This window comes from Dipodomys spectabilis, unplaced genomic scaffold (genome assembly GCF_019054845.1).
Source record: "Dipodomys spectabilis isolate Male_0828 unplaced genomic scaffold, ASM1905484v1 ptg000481l, whole genome shotgun sequence".
In the NCBI taxonomy this organism is placed as follows: domain Eukaryota; kingdom Metazoa; phylum Chordata; class Mammalia; order Rodentia; family Heteromyidae; genus Dipodomys; species Dipodomys spectabilis.
The window spans coordinates 144,543-149,308 of NW_024871158.1; the positions used below are offsets into that span (position 1 = coordinate 144,543).

The 4,766-nt window shown below is 35.9% G+C and overlaps 1 non-coding gene across 1 annotated transcript; it reads right to left on the reverse strand.

The window, feature by feature from the left end:
* Positions 1-590: 590 nt before the first annotated feature.
* LOC122098630 lies at positions 591-694 on the reverse strand. The gene has a single exon (XR_006145761.1). It is a non-coding gene; the product is annotated as a U6 spliceosomal RNA (small nuclear RNA).
* Between the last annotated feature and the right edge of the window lie 4,072 nt (positions 695-4,766).

Sequence of the window (4,766 nt, forward strand, 5' to 3'; positions counted from 1 at the left end):
CATTATAAGTATGTTAGAAACAATAGCGAGAAACAAAAAACAACTTGTGTCCCTATCTTGGGGTTCAATTTCTTTAACATCATCTTATCTGGTTATATGCACATATCTTTTGAACTTTTCTGCTTATCCCAGACATATATTCGTTATTGAAAATAAGGGAAATCATGGGACCTATGATTCTTTAGACTTGGCTTACTTCACTCAATAAATTTTTTTCCAAGTCTTTCTATTTCCTAAGAAATTGGGCAATGCCATTCTTTCTGATGGAGGCATAGAATTCCATTTTGTATATATACCACATTTTCTTGATCCATTCATCTAATGAGATCATCTGGGTTGGTTCCATATCTTAGCTATCGTAAATAATGTTACAATAACCATAGTAGTGCTGGTAGTTTTAGTATGGTCTTGTTTATGATCATTTGGGTAAATCCCCAAAAGTGGGATTACTGTGTCATAGAGGAGTATTATGTGGAGTCTTTTGAGAAACCTCCATACTGCTTTCCAAAGTAGTTGAACAAGTTTACACTCCCACCAAGAATGCAGTACGATAAACCTGTGGCCACATACCTTTCAACATCTGTTGTTGTAAAAATATGGGCTCCATGGATTTGCATGTCATCCTCGTGCAGGGGGCATGCTAATCTTCTCTGTATCGTTCCAATGTTAGTGTATGTGATGCTAACTTGAGCACAGAACATTTTTTATATATAAAGTATAATTTTTATTGATTTTATTAAACTAGACAATTCAACAGAAAGTAAGCTAAAAAGAATTGTGAAATTTTAGAATCATGTATTTCTTTATAAGCACACATTGAAGAATAAAATCAAGATAGACATGCCAAAAACAAAATAATTCCAGAAATTTGTAGTTCAAGAGATGTGTAAGAGGAGGAATTCAATTATTCTATACAAGGAACCTGTCAAAATGAACATTGCAGCAAGTGTTAAGGCTTGTTAAAAGTTTTAAATATGCTTAATTTTGGGATTTTGCTTATATATGCCAAAAATAGGACTCTTTGGCAGGTATAAAACTTTTCTGCAAAGTATTTAAGATTTACGGTAGCAGACATTATGTACTAAGTATGTACATTTCAGATTTTAAGGAAACTTTATTAATGAGAATTTGCAAAGTCTTTGTGTAAAGAAGCAGAGTGAAGAATTAAGACTTTAACTACACAGTTTCTGTTAATACTTTAGGGATTCCTTACTTTATTTGTTAGCAAGGAATAAATGATGATATAAGCCATAATGTACACATGTATGTTACTATTTACACACATGTACATACACATGTATACATGCACACATGGAGAAAGACACATAATTACAGCCAACAAAAGTTTCACCAGTTTTTGAATATGCCTTAAACTGAATATTTGGAACAATATATTTTGAAGATGTATTTGTCTCTAAGAGTTCTTTTACCACTCCTCTTATCTCTTAAAACTGGTAGTTTTAGAGAGATTTGACTTACAAAATGCAGTACAAGGGATAGCAAGTCACTTGGAAATCTCAATAAGTATAAGTCATATGGTGTCTCCCTGCTCCTCACAGAATGCTTACTTTTGTAGACACTCTCAACAACCAAAGTAGCAGGAGAATACCCTGGTAAAGAGTAAAGTTAAAAGGCTTTAAATGGCATCCTTACTTGAGCTCTTTTTCCAACAGCCAAGCATGAATTCCTAGGCAGATGAGTGAGTCCTCAGGAAACTGGATTCTACATATACATTTAACTAACCCATGTGAAAATTCCTATGTGAGAAATGCTGACTGAGGTCTTGCTGATTTCCTGGCCAAGAAAATAAGAAAAAAAAGAATTATTTTTAATGTTTTCAAGTTTGAGAATAATTTGTAGCCTGTCAATAAATGTGTAGAACACAATTATACCAACTGACAAAAAAATGATGGCATTTCATTTATGTGCTCCTGGACTTGGCCAGTGATTTTAGATGTGTCTACACAAATAGAATCAGCATAAATCAATCCAGCAATTCTTCATTTAAGATATAAGGAAAGGATACTGATTGACCCATTGTAACAATGAGATATACAAGACTCTCTATCAGAGGATGGGTGAAGTGGGGAGGTGGGGACGTGTGAAGGGAAGAGATGGTAGGGGAAAAACAAAGGAGGGGGTAACAATGCTCAATAAGAAATGTATTCATTACCTTACTTATGTAATTGGAACCCCTCTGTACAGTATTTATAATAAAAAATATATATTAAAAAGATACAAGGAGAACTTCTGTACTTATATGAAGATGTATTTGTCACTCAATATAAGTAAGGTATAGGTTTTAGGACCACAGGTTATTACTTTGGATACTCAAAATCTCTACATGAACACAGTATATTATTTATATTAGAATCTGCCCACAAGCTAATGCAGTATAATTGCTATGAGAATTTTTACTACATTCTATATTTGTAATGAAAACTAAAAGTATATGCACTATCAACTGATAGAAATTTTTTCAGATAAATTTTGTATGCAGTTTGTGGATGGAATTTGGAGAGCAATTTTGAAAATCACAAATTTCATCAAAAAGACCAGACTGCAAATTGTAAAAAAGAGCTAATACAGCATCATTGAATAGTATGGAACTTCAAGGAGAAGTACTTGAATTGAGACAATATCAGAAAGTGTAACAACCCAAGGAATTTTTGGAAATGCAACTACTAGATTTCTCATGTAGAGCTTTCATAACAGTTTGTGAAGCACGAATCAGAACCTCACTGAAGTGTAGATGGTTTTCCCTCAACTTTCTGTCATGATCAGTCATTATCAATCAACATATAGCTAATCTTGAATAATCCTCTAATAAAATGTTGGTGGAGTGTTTATATGGAGAAAATCTCAGAAGGCTAACTTTTTCCAATTAGGACAGTCTGTATTCTATGATTCATCCAAGAGAAAACTAGGTAAGCATCCATTTACAACCTTCTGAATAATTCTGATTCAGCACACATCACTTATCTATCCATACTTGTGCCCGAATGAAAAGATTTTAAAATAATTTATCATTAAAAATTTAAATTTAGGGTTCCGGGAAGATAGCAGAGGAGAAGCTGGAAGCTAAACAAGCTCTCACATAGAAAGCAGTTTAAGTGCTCCAGTGAACAGTCCTAAGCCAGAGAATCACACCAAGTGTGCCATCACAGTACTGAGTTAGGCCAAAGAGGGAAAATCCAGGCAAGGAGACAAATCTGAGCACTTGCCAGCAGCCATGGTTGCAGCTGTGGCAGGTATGGTGGCAGCCGTAGCCGCCATAGCTGCAACACAGAGAGTCTAAGACAAAGGCAGCAGATGCAGCAGGAGAGAGGATTCTACTAAACACCGGCAAGAACTAACAAGGATCAGACATCATTCTTCAGATCACAGACCAGAGATGACCCAGGAACCAGACTCCTGTGTGAGTAGAAGCCTGACTTCCTCTCCTTCTAAGGGAGCAGAGAAGGGAAGGCTACCCCTCCCTGCCCACTACCGTAGATCTCCATCTTTGATACTGGCAAAGGCCTGGCTGATCAGCTAGCTCCAACTCAGTCCTTGGATGAAAACAAAAAGTCATTTAGCAGGTCACAGGAACCTAACCTGACCTGCCAGGTTCAGCTCCACCCAGAGAAAATTCACCCAGCCCAAGAGTGGCTTTCTTCACTAGGTAAACAGAGCCAGAGGCTGCCCCTCCCTACAACAGCCTAGACAATCAATTGAAATTCAGTAACAATAAACCCTGAGAATGGCTCCTGGCTGGGATCTGTGACTGCCTCAGAAGCTAGCCCCTCAGGGAAACGCTACTGTTTGCTGAAAGGCCTCCACTCTGCCCAGAACCTAGCCCCATCACAGCATTTCCAAACTAAAAGAAACAGCCATCACCCTCTTTTGTGATACTCAAAGCAGATCTCCCTCCCATTGAACTAGCCTGGGAGGAGGATGACAAAATCCTGGGTAAAGCAAAGCATTTTTTTGCCTGCTCAAACAAACTGACTTAAGAAACAACCAAGCTACAGGAAAATCAAACACCACAAGCAGACCAGAGACTCCAACAAGAGACTGGTTATGGACACAAGGGAGGTACAGGATCTTCCCATCTCACCCCAAAAAAGCAAAGAACTCTTTTTTGGTACCTTTTATTAAAATTTTTAACATTTTTAATTTAAAAAATTGTTTTCTATTAACTTTTTTTTCTTCCTCTTATAATTTTTATTTTAGGTTTATATGTGTGTGTGTGCTTTTTTCACTTTTGTTTAGGTCTACTGACCTTCTTATCCTTTTTTCCTTTCTTTCTCATTCTTTTCACTTTTTCTTCTCTTTTGTTCTTTTTTTGCGTGATTTAATCGCTGTTCTGCTCATTCTCAGATATACCTGTATTCGATTATTAGACCTTATAACCCATTGTATACACACTTAATCCAGAAATTTATTACTGAATTCAAAACCTCTTAGACTTAAATTCCTTAATAGCCGTACTACCTGTATATACCTATATAAAATTTTAAGCATTTTTATTTTTTAATTTTTCATGTCTCCTTTCTATCCCTCTATTTCTCTTATCCTATTCCCATCCTAATCTGAATATTACGTTTTTAATTTGCATAATTTTTAAGTGTTCCATTTTTTAATTTTTGTTTTACTATTTTTCCTTGTCTTTTTTTTCTTTCTTTTTTACCCGGTCTCTACTATCAGAATGATAGTAGACCAACCTATTTCCTGCTTTGAGATTAGGACTAAGTTAGCTCTCCCTCTACCTTTCCAGAACCCTC